This window comes from Ambystoma mexicanum, chromosome 2p (genome assembly GCF_040938575.1).
Source record: "Ambystoma mexicanum isolate Mex_15411 chromosome 2p, UKY_AmexF1_1, whole genome shotgun sequence".
NCBI classification, from domain to species: domain Eukaryota; kingdom Metazoa; phylum Chordata; class Amphibia; order Caudata; family Ambystomatidae; genus Ambystoma; species Ambystoma mexicanum.
Window position 1 is genome coordinate 89,859,582 of NC_090923.1, and position 18,959 is coordinate 89,878,540.

Sequence of the window (18,959 nt, forward strand, 5' to 3'; positions counted from 1 at the left end):
TTCAACTCTGCTCCTTAAACAAGTATAGATAAGAAGAGGAACAGACAAGCATGCATGCATATTTCCTCCTACTACATTATTATTATTCCAAGGTTCCCTCTACGATTTAGTTGTGCACAAGCAAAAGCATCCCGCCACACCTGGAATAATGCTATATGTAGTTTAGGGTTAAAGGATAGTTCCGGGACTTTTTTTTTATTGTCCCTACGGGTCGGCCATGTGTTTGTAAGCATAAATCGGTAGATCGTAGGAAACTTTCCTATGGACCTTACCCGACTTTTCGCCCATTATCGCACTCGAAATCAGCCTCCATTTTGTGATAATCCTATCATTCCGCCGCATCGACCTGGCTCACCTGCCTTTGCGGCACTAAATCAAATCCCCCGCCCCCGAGCCTGACATCAGCAGACGCGTACTGCCCATTTCAAGCACGTCTCGTGTCAACAATCGCTGCGCCTCAGCTATTGACGTGTTGCCATGGAAATGGCAGGACGCCTCTTTCCCCAATAAGTATAAACAGACCGTTTCACAACATACAGCAGCAGATTTTCGATTCCATTCCTCTCTGTGTGTTACTTTGAGTATTCTGTGACTCGTTTCTGTGCTCTGGTCAGCTACCTTCGTTGATTGTAGCCCGTGTGAACAGATACCAGTACCACCGCTATAAATTATCTTACTTTCTTTACCACACAATGGCTACAATAATGCCGTATATGTACGAGCCCGAGTACACCGAGGAAGAACTACTGGAAAGGCAAGCACGCGAAAACGATGGGGATTTGGACGGCAGTTGGGAGGACCAGTCAACGGATGAAGAGCCTGGACCATGTCGCATGGACGGCGTCTCCACCTGGTGCACGTGCAATCGGTGCGAGCTAATGCCAACTGAGGAGGAGAACTGCTGCTGCCGTGAAAATTCCGGGTGCTTGGCTTACATTTCGGAAAGCGAGCAAAGTCTGCAGGAAGGCGAGCAAAGTCCGCAATGCATCACCGAGCTGCCAGAGTTCAGGGAAGCCTGCCTCTCACGGACAGTGTTGAGGATGATGATGGTGCTTATGCACGAACTTCGTGGCACTGTTCGTCCGCGTAATCCGAGTAACGAGTAAGTATACTCTGTTTGTGATGTCAGTGATGCCACCACTATTTCATGGTCGTCTCCCACATATAAAATTACATTTACATATCATTCGAACGCATGTAAATTGGTTCCATATAGTGCATTTTCTAGATATAATTTTTTTCTAAGAAAAATGACGTGTTACCTGAATCGACATTGATAAGAAAGTTTGGTCAGTTTAATACAGTTTGCATCTTTTTTTTTCACAGGTGGTACAGGCTGGTGGCCTATCGTTGCTTCACTTGGTGGCTTCACGGGAGGCTCGGACACCGCGTTCGGAGAGTAATACCTGCCTGTGCGGTACTTGCCATTAGACAACATTTCCCCAGTGACAGTGGACAATACCGCGGATTTTCCCTCGATGTGCTGCAACCTCAACTTTACAATGTGTAATGTTTATTATTTATGTTTAACTAAAATCTAAAATAAAGCCCAACATATATTTTAACAATGGTTGTTTTGATTTTTTAAATGAATCTAGTGTATATTCTCCTGGGAGGGTGAGGTATTTATAAACTCACCCCCCTGCCTTCCATGTAGTAGATCCTGCAGCCATCCTCTTACATTCAGTTAGATGGCCTCTCCTTGGTGAGGCCCTGCGGCAAACGGGTCTTGTCTGCACGACCACCGCCCCGATCCACCCCCCCCCCCCGCCCTATCAAAGGCAGTTCGCACCAGGGTACTTGCGCTGCTGGCAAGTGGAGCTGTCAGGGAGCGATAAAGCCCAAGAGGTGCCAAAGACCATGTACACTTCAAAGAGGTCTATAGAGCATGGGTTGTTGTTCCCGTGTCTACCTCCAGACCCCGTGTCTCCTGCCAAGCATCCCCCCTCACGCTGGACGCCCCCCTGCAATCCACATAAGTGTGTCTCCATTCACGAGTCTTCCTGTGTCTTGTCTGCACGACCACCGCCCCGATCCACCCCACCCCCCGCCCTATCAAAGGCAGTTCGCACCGGGGTACTTGCGCTGGCAAGTGGAGCTGTCAGGGAGCGATAAAGCCCAAGAGGTGCCAAAGACCATGTACACTTCAAAGAGGTCTATAGAGCATGGGTTGTTGTTCCCGTGTCTACCTCCAGACCCCGTGTCTCCTGCCAAGCATCCCCCCTCACGCTGGACGCCCCCCTGCAATCCACATAAGTGTGTCTCCATTCACGAGTCTTCCTGTGTCTTGTCTGCACGACCACCGCCCCAATCCACCCCCCGCCCTATCAAAGGCAGTTCGCACCGGGGTACTTGCGCTGGCAAGTGGAGCTGTCAGGGAGCGATAAAGGCCAAGAGGTGCCAAAGACCATGTACACTTCAAAGTGGTCTATAGAGCATGGGTTGTTGTTCCCATGTCTACCTCCAGACCCCGTGTCTCCTGTCAAGCATCCCCCCTCACGCTGGACGCCCCCCTGCAATCCGCATAATGCCACGACATATACACGTCATTCATTCACAAACACACCCCTGTTTCGAATTCTTTATAACCCACTTCATATTTCTAATGAGAACTTCTTTGCGCTTTGCTAGTCAACCTGTGAAGGTGCTGGTTATCTGCTCTTCGTCTCTGTGAACTTCCGTGACCACTTTGAGCAAACTCGTCAGTTTGCAACCTGTGAACTGCTCCCTGTTCTACGACAAGAAACTACTCTGATCCCTGCATCTAACTGTTTGTTCGTCAAGGTAAGTCCATGTACCATAATCATTTTGCGTCCAATTTTTTAATTTATATCTATTTGCTAGTAGTCATCAAATTGCATCCATGTTTTCTTTTCGTTCACGACAGTACATGCAAGGAACTAGTCACATGTTCTGAGTTTAGTCAAATTACTTTTTCTATTTTTTGAAAGTTATTGAAATACTTATCCGCATGTGAATAACGTGTATAGTTCCAAGAACCAAAACGGACCTTGCATTGAACCTTTTATGTGTCATTTAATGTTTTAACACATTGGTATTCATAGAGAATTGTTGATCTTTACTTTTCAGAACTTTCCATAATGCCTGCCTGTTCCATTGGCGGTTGCCCTTCGAAGACTCATAACAAATCTGAAGGTACTATAATGCATGTTTTCCCTAAGACAATAGATCAGATAAGAGAATGGGTCCGATATTGCGGATATCCAGCCTCTGAGCTAGAAAGTAGAGTCCTAGAAGTCTTTGCGGACAAGAGGGGTGATCGATACCGCATCTGCAGCAGGCACTTTAGCCCAGACATGTACTCCACATCATTGCTAATAAAGAAGAAAACACCGCGAGCGAGGCGAAAATTGCTCTCAACCGCTATTCCCACTCTATTCGTCCACATCCCTCCACTGGTGAGTCAAGTTTACGTATTTGTCTCTCGGCCTTGCGGTAGTGTGTAGCATTAGCTAACAATAATTTCCCCATTTATGTATCCACTCAATATGAAGGCGGAAGATTCTCCATCCGTGTCGTTATTGCAGTCATCAGCCACTTCAAGCGCCTATCGGGTAATCTTACTTAGCTATTCTGACACTGACTTGTTTTAGGCATGTAAATCAATAGTTTTAATTGATCCAAAATAATGCAAGTACTGTCTTTCAGGGAGATGCTGAGGAGTCCAACGCATTGACGACAACCGTAGATGTCACTCAGATGCTCGAGGTACGTTTCCGGACAGTTCCATCGATGGAGATCATCAGATCTTGCATTCTTGTAGCGTGATTGTTACACACAATGTTTCTTTCGTTTTTAGCCATTGGTATGTCCTTCTGTCGTCGCCCTCCTATGTGTCTTCTTTTTTCAATATTGTGTTCATTACTAATGAAAGTCCTATGTTTCAGGGAATCGATGGAGCATTAGTCCAAGAAGAAGGGGGAGCATGCAGTTACGGGTCGGCGCAACAGCTTGCAGAAGTGTGCACCGCAGTTACAGCGTCCCTTGATGTTCTTATGCATTTCGAGGTATGGATACTGACAGATCAATCATGCAAGATCAAATGACGTGATTACATCCGCTATACTTCCTTCTTTATTAACGCAAGTACTATGTTTCAGGGAGCTGACGGAGCTTCTTCAACAAGAACATCACCCCTAGTAGTTGATGCAGATCTCTGGGTGGTGACACTTCCAACGATGGAGCAAATCGAATCATATTTAGATATCCATTATTTATTTTAGACAACTGATCATTTGTGCAGGTCTATTTAGATGAGCCGTTGACGCCTGCAGAAAGTTTATGTTCTTTTAAACAAAATAGAAAACCATACTAATGCAATTACTGTGTTTCAGGGAGTTGCTGAAGCGTCATCTTCAATATTATCATCAATGGAAGTCTATGCGGAGCCCGAGGTATGGATCTTGACAGTTCAATCTAACTAGATCAACAATGCGTGAACTATTGTCGTTTGAATGTTCTACACAATGCGTTCATTCGTGTTTTGCTATTGAGATGTACGTATGGGTATTGGTCCCCAAGTACATTTTGTGTTTTCAATATTATTATACATACTAATGAAAGTTCTATGTTTCAGGGAGTCGATGGAGCCTCAGTGAGTGATGGATGTGCTTATCATGAAAATATAGTCGTTGCAGCGCGAGAGGAAGTGGAGACATGCACACACGAGTCGGAGCAACAGCGTCCAGATGTTGAAGTTCGAGGCAAGAAAGTTTCAAAGAAAAGAAAGCAAAAGAAGGTTAGTGTCCTGTTCACTATATTATGTTGTCTTTCACTGTCAATAGTTCTATACTGTAAGTTGTGTTTAAACTGAACATCCCTTTTCTAATCTGTCCTCTAGTTGCGAGTGGGTGTAAGAACTAGATCTACACAGACAGTGAAGCGAACGAGAGATGTTGCTTGTCAAACCTTTTGGCAGGGACTTGAGACTGGAGATGCATCGTGCCAATGGGAAGAATATGAAGTGATTGACAACGGAGCTATACCACCACCAGCCATTGATAGTGAATGTCCTCCTGGTAGTTTGGATGCAGTCGGAGATCAATTCACAGAATCCACACCCGCAAAAAATAAGAGCGCGCGAAAGTTGAAGACATTGTTTTTTTCTCCCATCTCCGGACAAGGAACAGATGTTGCAATGGAAGCGAATGAAGTGGACGACAATGAAACACCATCAATATCACTCAGCATAGCGGAAGACGATATCAGAGATTGTACCTTTCATGCGAGTGACATGTCCTCAACGTTACAGGCCGAACCAGCTGGGACGCAGAGTGACAGTATAAGGAAAGAGGCCAAATTCATTGTATTCGATAGCTGTTTGATGGATATTATGATGATGAAATGTGGGCATTGGGTTGGTGGGGAAGTATGTGGGGAGCCATTGATTAATGTGACTCGTGCAATTCGAGGCACTAACCTTAAAATACATGCCACCTGTACACAATATCATCCGTTCGCATGGTCTGCACAACCCATGCTAGGGCAACTGCCAGCAGGCAATCTACTTTGTGCAGCGGCTGCACTTTTTAGTGGTTCAAGTTTTAAAAAGTTAGAGTCTTTCTTTCAGTTTGTGGGAATCCATTTCATTGCGAAAACTCAGTTCTACAAATACCAAACCGATTATCTATTTCCAGCCATTAGCGAAGCTTGGAGAATGGAAAAAATGTCTATTGATAGTACATTCGCGGGCAAACGGTTCAGGCTAGCCGGTGATGGACAGTGCGACAGCCCAGGATTTTCAGCCAAGTACTGCACCTACCACTTTCAGGACATGGAAAGTAAGAAAATTGTGAGTTCGGTGGTCGTGCAGGTGTCACAAAGTACATCCTCAGTGGCCATGGAGAAAGTTGGCTTTGTAGCATCAATGCAAGAACTACAATCGCGGGGAATGGTGATCGACCTGATAGCCACGGACAGACACGTTTCAATTGCCAAGACAATGAGAGAAGAGTACAAAAATATAAATCACCAATTTGACGTATGGCATCTTGCAAAAACAATCAATAAAAAATTGTCGGCTGCAGGAAAAAAAAAAAATATGCAAGGTATTTCACAGTGGTCCAAGTCAATCAGCAACCATCTTTGGTGGAGCTCAAAAACATGTGAAGGGTCGTTGGAAATTCTACTGGAAAAATGGCGGTCAGTAATGTTGCACTGTAGCAACGTACATCGATGGTCGACAAATGAGCATTTCCACAAATGTGAACATGGCCATTTGTCCACAGAGGAGGCACGGAAGAAGAAGTGGTTGATTCCTTCATCACCCACTCACAAGGCCATTGAAAAGATTGTATTTGATAAAACTATAACAAGAGATTTGAGGGGACTCACGGAATTCTGCCACACAGGAGATTTGGAGGTGTTCCACAATATGTGCCTAAAGTACAGGCCCAAAAGATTGCATTTTGGCATGGAAGGCATGATAAATCGGACTCTTCTAGCGGTCTTGGCACATAACCATAATGTTGGCCGTCAACAAAGTAGGACGACCGGAACTTTAGGGACGCTTCGCTACAATAAGGCCTTCGCTAAAAGAAGTAAACAATGGGTGATCAAACCAGTGTTTGAGGATATGCAATATGAGTTTATTGAGAGACTTATCGTAGATGTCCTCGATAGGCACATACATGGAGTGGTGAACGAACCTATGCAGGGGACAACTGCATTGCCACCCAACATTGCCTCTGTTCCATGTCCACCTAAAGCAGAGCTCATTGAGAAATACACATCACGGTTTAAATGATTGTAATTTGATTGTCTGTTCTCTCGAGTCTCCTCATGTTGCAGGCCCATTGCAATTAAACCAAACAGTAATATAAATCATTTTTACAAAAATTATAGAATGTTTCCGTATTACAAACACATGGCCGACCCATAGGGACAATAAAAAAAAAGGCACGCAGACAAGATGCCCTTACACTGACTGCAGCTAACTAGAAATGTGTGCTCGCTGAAAGTGAAGGTCAGCTGCTTTGATGTTTTGCTCGGGTGGCGGAACGGCCCACGACCCAGTATAAGGTTCTATTGTGATTTGACCTTGACAGGCCGGGACCATCCTGAAAGACTATGAAAAGATAATGAATAAAATTTCAGAAACGAAACGATGAGCCACGTTCATTAGAAGAAGTAACGTCGGCAAAGGAGTGGTGTTTCGGGTCTGCCCTACACAGAGACACAATGGAAAATGCAAATATAATGTAAGTAACTTTTGATGAGTGTATACCGCAATTTCATTACTATACAGTGGCTTTAAAGACGGGTTCAGTTGTACTTGTTTGTTCTATGTGGCATATTGTTTTCTACCGCGCACTATCTTGAGGAGAAACATCTGCTTTTACTGAAGCACCTCAAAACCTTCCTCTTTGCTTCTGCTTTCTCTCTCCCTCTCCCCTGCTACAACTGGTCCACTGTCTGCGACCTCGGTCCTGGGCCCTTCCACTCTCCACCTGCACTGCCTCCCTGTCAACCCCTGCACTGGGGGACTGTCTCAGTATCCTACAGCCCCCCTTCCCAGCACTTGTTCTGCACTTACCTTGCACTTGCCACCAGCTGGCCCTATTTATTTATTATTTTATGCTACTTACCTTGTACTCCACTCCCCCCGCCCTCCCTGCCTCGCCACGCCTTTAAACACTTGTGTACACCCAGTAGCGCTGTCCTCGCTATGATTTTAATAAGGATCTGATGGTGAGACTAATTTCATTTTTTATGTTTTTAGGTACATCACTCACTACTGTCTGTGTCACGAGTACCAGACACCGGCGGACGGCTTCTACAGCCGCCAGTTGCTTCTCCGCGTGAACAACGTTACCACCCTGACCATTTTATGGGACGATCGCCAAGTACAAGTATGCCCTTACGCGGTACTAACGGTTAGATGCAACATACCTACCGTTGTGGTGGCCTAGTGCCTCGTTGTTGGAACAGCCATGCGATTATCAGTGCGACCGAAGAGCTTATTTTTATCGTAAACCAACACCCTGTCTACTGCACACGAACATCGCTTCCCTCAAGACGAACTAATTTGGATCGAGAGCAAAGAAAAATGCAAATCGCTGAATATTCTCTAAACATTTGATGTCCAATAAACGTACTTTGCCAAATGTACAATCTTGCCGTTTGCTTTTAAACCACGGTTTCACATTCCGAATTGTGTATTGTGAGATGCTCTAAGACCCTGTGTACAGCAAAGGACCATCGCGTTCCTCAATACGAACTTTTTGGAACATGAGCAAATAAAAATGCAAATCGCTGAATATTCTCTAAACATTTGATGTCTAATAAATGTACTTTACCACATTTACAATCTTGCGGTTTGATTTCAAAGTACAGTTTCATATTCCGAATTGTGGCGCGCTGTATTGTGAGCTGATCTGTGTTGATTTCCGGGGTCTGTGTGGAGTCGCGTAGAAGACGCCTGGGCGCGTTTGCCTACGCAGCACAGTCACGTCACGGAGAGAGGCGGGGAATATGAATGTTTTGATAATGTCTGTTTCAGGGGCGGGGGATTTGATTTAGTGCCGCAAAGGCAGGTGAGCCAGGTCGATGCGGCGGAATGATAGGATTATCACAAAATGGAGGCTGATTTCGAGTGCGATAATGGGCGAAAAGTCGGGTAAGGTCCATAGGAAAGTTTCCTACGATCTACCGATTTATGCTTACAAACACATGGCCGACCCGTAGGGACAATAAAAAAAAAGTCCCGGAACTATCCTTTAAGGGTGTTGACACACTGTATCCAAAATTCTGCTTGCTCTATAGATTCAGAATTATGCACAAATCTACCTAGATGTTTAATACAACTAGCTCTCATCCCATTGCACGATGTTAGAACATGTCGAGCAGTTTCAAGTTCATTGGGCAATTCACATATTCTACAATACCTCTCCGTTTTAGCTAGGCCCATCTCCTGACCCCTGGCCGCCAATATTGGCAGGTGGTTAATACGAAGGAGTAGAAGGAAGCGCCTCAATTGATCCGAGGGGCAGAGGTTTAAATAAGGCTGCGCCTTCATAAAAGTGTAGAGAACATGTGAGACAAAACTAACTTTTCAGCCCTTCAAGGTGAATATAATTACATTGCCAGTCCCACAACATGAGACGATACTCAAAATTGTTGAACAGGCACTTGTTTTCTCGACCCCACTCCGGCAGCCAACAGGTTTCCTCACATAGTTTATTCAGCTGGGTTTCAAAAATTTTCAGCCTGCCTGCCTCCATATCCCTGCTGATACAAATAAGAAGGCCGTTCACAGGGTCATTCTTAAGACGGATGTCCAATTCCACCCGTTTTTTCAAAACCATGGCCCTGAGAGAACTAATTCCTAGTTCCAATCTAATCAAGGCCATGGGTATACACTGGGGGAGGCCAAGGATTTTCCTCCAAAAATTACCCTCAACCAACTGTAGCCATCCCAAGTTCATATTGTAGAGGGGATCAAGCCCATAGGTAACCATCGGGGTCAAACATTGGATATACAACTGTCGTGCCGCCCATATTGAGAAACCACTCCGTTCTCGCGTGAATTTGTATATGAGTGCTGTGAGTTGTGCCGCTTTTGTTCTGCGCAATTGAATACAGGTGAGATAATTTCCCTTATGATCAAATTCGACACCTAAATATTTATAGCTGGGAGTATAATTAATTTCAGTCACTCCTATCATCATGCGAGGTCTGGCTACTCTTCCTGCCGAAAACAGTAATAGATTTGTTTTACTGATGTTGATCACAAGTTCATTGGCCTCAGCATAACCCCATAATTGTTTTGCAGATCTTAGGATCCCACTAAAGGTATGATCAAGGATCACTAAGTCATCCGCATATGCAAGCATGGGGCAATGACTAGGACCAATCTTTGGTGAACAGTTGTTGATTCCCTGTAAGCATTCTGGCGCATCAGATACAAATAAGTTGTACAAAGTGGGGGCTGTGACACATCCCTGCTTCACCCCTCTAGTCTGGGAAACGGGTTTAGTCACTGTCCCAGAATTATCTAATCGCACCTGTACCGTATTATTTGTATGTAGGAGTTCTAAATAATAGAGTAAGGTTTCAGGGCAGCCTAATCTCCTGAGTTTCTTCCATAGGAGAGAACGATTCACCGAATCAAAAGCAGCCCTGAAATCTATAAAGAGTGCATACAATGGAGGATTAGAATGTGTTAAGGCCTTGATTCTGAGTGTATTCATTATGAACAGATTATGGGTGGTTGACTAGGACCACTGAAGCCACTCTGGAATTTATCCAAAATGCCCGCACTCTCCACCCATTTCAGGAGTTCACTAAGTATAAGAGCAGCAAATATCTTGCCAGTGCAATCCAACATAGACAATAGCCGGTAGTTTTCCGGTTCGGTTCTATTGCCTTTTTTAAACACTGGTATGAGGATTGCTACCTGCCAAGATGACGGTATTTGGCCCTCGTACAGAATCTTCCTAAATAGTATTTAAGTAGGCAGGCCCAGAAGAAGGGATTTTGCTTCAGCACCACATTGGAGAGTCCATTCGGCCTCGGGGCACGGGACGAATTTAACTTTTCAATTCTGCTTTGTAGCTCTTTAATAGTCACCACAAAAGGGGGAGACTTACGTTTCATATACACAGTTGTTAATATTGTTACTAATCCCACCATTACGCTTTTCCAGGTAAGCGGTCCATTCACTGTTACCTATAGGGTTGACCATATATGCAGATTTATGCCCTTTGGCTTCACCTAGAATAGACCAAATATTCCGAGTGTTTCTACTACACAATGTACTAACCGTGTGCTGCCAATTTGCCAATTTTCTCGACCTTTTGTGTGTTTTTAACCACCATCGGTAATCATTTTTCACTTTCCTCATCTTTATGGCAGTATCCACTCTAGTTAGGGGGCCATTTCTGATCCATCGAATGTCACTTCTAAGCTTTCGCTTTCTATCTCTAATGTCCCTATCATAAGCAACCTCTTTCATGGTCTTTCCCACCATCATTCTCACTTTACAGGAGCCGTGCTTGCCCGAGAAATCGCGAATCCATTTCTCAATTTGCATTGGTGACATATGATTGAATTGCTCGATCAAATCAGGGCCCCATTCTCCCATTGCCATAGTGGCCTTTAATATATTCTTATCCGACCAGGAAATACGATTTTGAGAGTGATTACTCAACAAGTACCCCAGATTGACCTCCTCCCTTCTGGGGGCCGAGACTCCCATAGTCAGGATCAAGGGGTCATGGTCACTCCATTCACTTTCTTTTACCACCATATCACAAACTATCAGGGCCACCTCCCAGCTAGTGAAGATGTAATCAAGAGTACTTCCCGATCTTCCATTACTCCAAGTATTCTTACCAGGCCTGTCGCTATGGGTGCGCCCATTAATTATTTCAAGTTCCCAGCAGCCAAAAAAAAAAAAAACCCAGCCAGCCCTCCCCCTCCTTATCAGTAGTCGGGAGGTCCCATAAGCTGTTCTTGGATAACAGAGGGTTATTACCAGTGCCTCCACCATTGTTAATATGACAATTTAAATCCCCAGCAACAATAACAAAGAACTTCTCATTGTTTGATCTCCATTCAGCAAGAAGTTCATGTGTAGTTTCTTGGATAAGTTCTCTTAACTTTGCACCTGGGGGATTATAAATATTGACTAATAGTATTCTTTCATTTAGTCCTTTTATGTTAAGAATCACTTCTACGGCACATATATAATCACAATTGACCGCTGGTATCTTTTTACTCAAGATCTTATTCGTCACTCCAATAAATAGACCCCCATATGGGCGCCCCCGATCTCCTTTCTTCGCCAAAGTGTGATATGTCGTATACCCATCAATGTCCATGGGAGATGTCCACCAGGTTTCTTGCAATAATATAATCGGGTATTTGTTTATGAATGCCAGAGAGCCCTTATCCGAGAGAAGATGCTGATGTCCATGGGTGTTCCAGCTCAATACGGAGCAATCTCATGGTTGCCGAAGCACCATAGGTAACGAATCGGCTAACCATTTCAGAGTGCTCTGAATATCGGCTAATTGGACCTTCTCCTTAGATGGTTGCGGGGGTCTGCCAGCCTTATTTTCGGATGTCACATAATCCTTGCTGGGCAAGCAGAGATCTTCCTTTTCTTTATTCGCATCAACTTCCACACCGATCTGCATTAGGGATTTCTTATGGGTTCGAATCAGCTGTGCCGATGCTAGCACGCTGCAGTGAAGAGCTGAAACATTTGGATTACGCAACTCCAGTGGTTCGACAAAAAGGAAGTCTTCCGAGCATATTACACGTAACTGTGGAATCATGTGTAGTTTAGCAGAACTTCCGTCCTCGTCAGCCATAAGTCTCTTTTTTTCTGGTTCAGGTTTTTGATTATGCAGATTTTACTTGCATAGGTGTCCTCCACTTCCTCAGATTCCTCACCAACCAAGGCTGCATAGGACTCTTCACCTTCAGTTTCTTCATTTCGGCCTGGTGTCGAGCATTTTGTCGATTCTCCGATGATACTGATCGATATTTCGGAATCCGCGACTTCTTGGGCCACGCTTTTAGCTTCATGCAATGGGTCTGGAATTATCCAGCCTGATAAAGAGCCCACCCCCTTTCTTGCACGTTTCTTTGCTTTCCGACCCCTTTTTTTGATCGAGCAGCCGGGGGGCTGGTAGCCGGTAGAGGAGAGGCGATTTCTACCACTGCATTTTTTGCAGCATCTCGTTTCTGTTGTCTGCGTTGCTTTTTAGTCAATGGTGCTACCGTATCAGCCTCCTCGGACTCCTCCGGATTTATTATGTCCGGCGGATCCGTAGGTATTGGAGCTTCGTCCATTGCAGGCGGTATTAACGGTGCTGAATCCATGCTCCCAGTCGGATTCGGTAACCCCAATTGAATGATGGTGTTTGTGTGGATCCTCCCACATAACTGTAATAAGATTTTCAGCGCAAATTGGAGAGATGCCATGGAAGCCTGCAACTCCGCTATGGCTAAGCCATTGGAGTCTTCCGGCGTCCCATTGCACCCCTCACCCGTGTGGTCCAATTCTTCAGGATCAATGAAGAGGCTAGGGGAGGCAGACAGTCGTCCCAACGTTGGCTCTGCTGGTGAGATGGGTGTAGGCTGGATGGAAAGTATACCTGACAGATCCGAAATTGAGTTGCCTGTGCACTTAGGACTGGGGATCTCTCTGACCTTTTGTTGCTCCTTATGAGCCGGATTCAAGATCTGCGCTTCAACCACAATTGGGGATTTTCCAACTGAGGTCAATGGTCTACTTGAAGTTGCCATTGATTTTTGGATAAACATAGGTCGAATAGTGAGTTGTTGTCAATATCTTGATAATTGGTAGAGTCTAAAACATCTCTGCCATTGTGAGGGGGCGAAAGAGTCTCTTTTTCTAGTGCAACAATGTCCGCCCCCATATTAGCTTTAGGCTTACCATTCCCAAACATGGCAGGAATAGTACCTTTTTCTGGTATACCACTGTCCCCATTTACTGCTGCCTTATTCGCTAGCTTGGGGGGTTGTTTCTCCACTTTTTCCTTATTGCCTTTTCGCAGATTGTACCTAGTGTTCCCTGCTTTTGTTTTAGTCATTCTCTTTACGGGCCGCACCACCGTACGTCTGTCCGCGGAGTATGCCGTAAATTACGGTAATACTGTGATCGTGCTATGCTGGATATATATCAGCCACCGATATGTATCGTAGCCCACAGTAACTAATTGTGTGCTGATAGGGATCAAAGAGGGAGAATAGCCCTCCGCAGTCTCCCGACCCAAATGCCGCCTCTATGGGTGTGACAAGTGCGTTCCTTACCGCTCTTCCGGTGCCCGTTATGTAAATCCTGGAGGGGTTTAAGGTTCTTGTCCACCGCTGTCCACAAGTGACCACTTGTCCTCCCACTTCTCCGCGTGCGCTCTGTGCGAGAAATAATGTTAAGTAGAGTTGGTAGCTTCTCACTGCTGAAGGGCTCCGCCTCCAAATTAGTGTCCAGGGAAAAAATACTCGAACGCACCACAAAGGACCACTTGTCCTCCCACTTCTCCCACTGCTTCTCCCACTGCTAGTGCACCAAAGTTTGTCCTTGGGGACATTGTCTGTGGGGGCAATTGGGTTTTCCAATTCCCGGAGAATAGTGAAGAGTTCTTTAGAGGTCGAGTTGGCTTTACTGATTCTTTCGTTGAATGAGTCTTTTTTAGTTTGAATTATTTCCTTCTTGTAATTTTTGCAAAGTTGGCAAGTGTGGTTTTATTGTCAGCAGAGGGAGTGTGCCTCCAGATAGCTTGGAGTTTGCGTTTTTGGATGCGCATTTCTTTGAGTTGGGGAGTGGACCAGGAGTTGAGGTGAGCTTCATGTTTACTTTTATGGAGTTTGATAGAGGCAATCAAGTCCAGAGCTTTGGTCATGGAATTGTTAAATGCCTCAACTAACTCGCTAGGGTTAGATTCACTGGTACTGGCGGAGAGAGCTGGTAGGAGTAGTGGGAGAAGTTCTTCAGCCGTGATTTCTTTTTTGCTTCTCGTTGGCATGGGGGGTACTATTTTATTCTTATTAAGTTTGGGAGGCTCTATGCTGGCTGTAAAGCATATAAGATAGTGGTCCGTCCATATCCGCAGGAGAAGCAAGAAGCCAACACCCACCAACAAGTAGGTGTGGCAAGGGTGGGGACTGAAGCAATTACTTCACGCCATACTACCCTACCACTCAATCCTACAACTGTTGTAAACTCCTGCATCTATATTGTACTCACAACATCATTGAGTGCACATGATTTGTCCATTGAACTGAATCTCACCTCTAGTCTGTACAAACCGCACAAATTTAGAAAGTGTGCCTAATAGCATAACTGTGGTCTAGCCGCATTTTGAAGGTGTGCCTATTAGCATAACTGTGGTTTAGTGGAATATAGAAAGTGTGCCGAATAGAGTAACTGTGCAAATTGTGAATAACCACACCCTGCAGTACAGTTGAACTTCGAGGGTTGGAATAACCTCACCCAGTGGTATATTTTAGGGAGAATTATCTGTAAAGGCTAATTTCCCAAACCCAGTGAGTCCCCCAGCAGCTTTGCTGGATTTTTGAGGTTTATTTCCTTCTCCTGCTAAGAGTGAGACTCTCTTCCTCCCACTCTTAGACATGATTTGAGGTGTTCCTTTGACTTTGTATGTGTTCTATGGGCTATGGTGTCCTTTTCCCCATAGGGTTTCATGTGTTTTTGATATGTGGGTTACACAGCACCCTCCGTGCAGTAGCCCTGGGGTGTCGTAGCGACCCCCAAACAGACTCCATACCCTGGGACTGACTACTGTCTCCCAGGGCATGTAAAGTCACCATTGGCTTTACTAGTCTCAAATTGTGAACAGAACCAGTACAAACCATCATATTGTGGAAGTACTGGTCGGGGCAATTCGATTGCCCCGGGGTCTGTTGTTCGAGGGGGCACTGTCCAGTCCCGCTCAACTGAGGTTTGGCTGGTGGCAGTGGCCTCTACATTTTATATTCGACCGCGAATATATTCTTATGGGATTTTCCCATTGTTCGAGGCTACCACTTTTTAAAATTGGCCTCGAACATACCGCCGGTTTATTAAATTAATATAAATTCACTGGTTGGTATTTTTTGCCGAAACTTGGTTCCAAAATGGCGTTTGTGTTCGCTTCTGTGACTCCAACCCAAGTCGAGCCCTTTGTTCCACTTTTTTGCAGGCTTCTCCACAGAAGCCTCCAAAAGCGGTGCCACTCTGGGTACCACAGGGGGTGTGGGAGGGGGTTTAGGCACCCTGGACTGAGTTGCCTCGGCAACTCAAGGCGCACTCTTGTGTGATTGGCCCAAGTGGTGAGCCGCCCGGCTCACCACTTAGCATGTTTGAGTGACAGCTAGGCTGAATGAATGGGGGTTTTCTGCAAAAAAGCAGGGCTTTGGGGACTGGAACTTCAGAAGTCGCCACAGGACCTAAAGAATCCGAGGAGGGAGAACCCAAGCCAACCTGCAACGACGACACCACCGGTGGAGCCCTGCTGAACCGTCTCACCACTTTTGCCGACGACAGAGGAGATCTCCAGCCCGGAGAGTCTTCTTCCTTTGACTGGTGGGGATAACCAGTTTGCCCCTCTTTTCGCCTTCCTGGACCATCCCGTGGCCGCCTTGCCCGTGCCAAGCACCCCAGCAACCGGAACACCACAATTTACCACTACCGCGAAGAAAAGGGTGGTACCTTGTAACCGGGAATCTCTGGTTTCTTCACAGGCAGCGCAACAACCTCCAGCTTTCCTCCACGTCGAGGCCTCCTCTTCCTCTGGACGAAACACCGACTTGCACCCGCTGCCAGGAACAACTGCCCCCGCTGCAGTTAACTTCCCATTTTCAGGTACTGTGTCCCGCCTGGCTTCCCTTGCGACAGATCGTTCGGGGTGACAGTAAATCCTCGACTTTCTAACCTGGGTTAGCCTGGGACCTGTTAACTAACTTTTCCTGACTGGATCTCAATCTTTTGTGAACTATCTACCAAGACTCTTTGGGCATAACCCCACTGTGTGATCCTGGACACATTTCGCTTGCTCTCTCTAAGAGTGGGCCTGGCATTTGAACTTCCTTGCTCTCCAGTAGGCTTTGCCTGACCTGCCTCACTGTGGTTCTTTGAAAAGTATTGAAATTTGTGTGCTTTCATAACTCTGCCTTTTCCCTCCCTTTTTAATAACTTATTAGAGTGCCATCCTATGTTAAGTGCTCACCTCTGTCTGAAAATAAGTGGTGTTTCTCATTAAGACTTGTCTAATAAGTAATCAGGGTTATATATATATATATATATAATAGTGACTGTGTGTTGAATTTACTTACCTCTCTTTGTGCTAGAGTAATTTACAAGTGTGTCTTTGAATAAATAATTATATACTTTTACACCAAAGCTCTGGTCAGTGTTTGCTTGTGCTACTGTATCTCTGTACCTATTGTGTATACTCTATATAATGCCTAACTCATCTTGAGAGAAGTCGGACTGCTCAGCCACAGCTACCAGGTAAATCTGGGTGGTACAGACTGCTACCAATTGGGTTTACTGCCAACCACCTGTATTCCTAAATCTTTTGCAGTGGTCCCTAAGGGAACTGCACAGGTTTCTGCCTAACAGTTAACCACAGAAAGTGTATTCAATATAATCCTGTGATTTGTTGAACTTATAAACTATGATCAACAACTGTGGTCTAGTTCAATTAGAAAGTGTACCTAATAGCATGACCGTGGTGTAATTCAATTTAAAAAATGTGCCTAATAACCACCAATGTGCCAAAAGTGAATTTAGAAGTATGCCTAATATGATATATGATAGGATATGATATGGTATTTGTAACGCGCCTATACACAAGTGTTTCAAGGCGTGACGAGGGAGGGAAACAAGGGGAAGACAGACAAACGATCCTACTAGGCCAGGTGTCATTCAGATCGGGCAAGTGCAGAGGTAAGGGGAAAAAGGAGAAAGTGCAGGGGGAGGAGGTGGGGGGGAAAGTGCAGTACTCAATAGCGCAAATGTGGTCTAGTTCAATTTAGTGAGTGCACCTAATATATAACGGTGGTCTAGTTCACTTTAGAAAGTGTGCCCAACAACCACATTGTGACAAAGTTGAATTTAGAAGCATGCCTAACAGCGTAACTGTGATCTAGTTGAATTTTGAGAGTGTACCCAATAGCTTAACTGTTGTTCTAGTTCAACTTAGAGCGTGTGTCTAATAACCTCACTGTGTCAAAGCTTGAATTTAGAAAGTGTGCCTACCGTGGTCCAATTAATTTAGAAAGTGTGAATAATCACATCCTATGGCATAGTTGACCTCTCATGTATGAATAATATTTTCCAGTGGTACAACTGAACTTAGAAATTCTAAATAATATCAACCTGTGCTACTACCAAACTAGAAAGTGTGCCTAACAGCGGTACAGCTAAACTCAAAGTGTGAATAATATCCTCCTGGGGTTCAGTTGAACTTAGAAACTGTCCGTAACTGTGGTATAGGCAAACTTAAAAGAGCAAATAATATCTTGCTGTGGTTTAAGTTGAACCTAGAAACTATCCCTAACTGTAGTACAGGTAAACATAGAAAGTGTGAACAATTAACATCCGATGGTATAGTTGAACTTGGAAGGTGTGAACAAAATCATCCTATGCCAACTATAACAGTTCAAACTCCCCTCCCTCTCGTCCTACCTCCCATCCCCCCTTCCCCAAACCATCCCGCCCTCCACCACATCCTCTGCCCTTCCCCTATCCAACTTCCAAGCTAGAAGAACCATCCCATCCCAATCCAGACAACCCTCCAACTCGCCCCCACCCCATCCAAACACCAAGCCAGAGGAGCCCGATGGCAAGCCAACCATCCTAAGACCCCTTTTCCTCCCATCCCCTCCACCCACTCGCCCACTATCATCATACCCGCACCCCCGGCCGCCCAAAACAACGGCCCGCCCAGCCTCCCAAAAACGCCCAGCCCCACAACCACCCCCCACCCTTCCCCTCATCAACTTCCACCAACATCCTCCTCCGAACCCACTCTTTCCCCTCCCTAAAAACTGCATGCCTCGCCCTGGCAAGAACAGTAGCTGCACCCCTTTCGCCCACCGACCCCCCTACCCTCTCACACACCAACCGCAACAAAAACCCTGAAGAGGAAACGTACCTGGTCTCCCTCAATCTCTCAGTACTCCTCACCACTCCTGTCTCGACCCACCCCCTCAATCTCCCATTCTCGATCATCACCACCCCCCCCCCCTGCCTGAAACCCATCTCCCTTGAATTCTCACCAACCACAACTGGAACTCCTAACCCCCCCTACACCCCACCTTCAAGTCCCCCGATCCAATTCCAATCAACCCGACACACCCCTCCAACCCGCGACTGCCCGCCTACTCTTCCCATCGACCACCAACCACCCCTCTCTCACCCGTTTCCACTCTCTCCCCTCCCATCATTGATGCCATCTTCA

At 45.5% G+C, this 18,959-nt stretch overlaps 1 protein-coding gene across 3 annotated transcripts in view; it reads right to left on the minus strand.

Annotated features, from left to right (window-relative positions):
- The window catches only part of ARIH2 (ariadne RBR E3 ubiquitin protein ligase 2), a 676,612-nt gene that overhangs the window by 423,359 nt on the left and 234,294 nt on the right, over positions 1–18,959 (minus strand). The gene's annotated exons all lie outside the window — the stretch shown is intronic.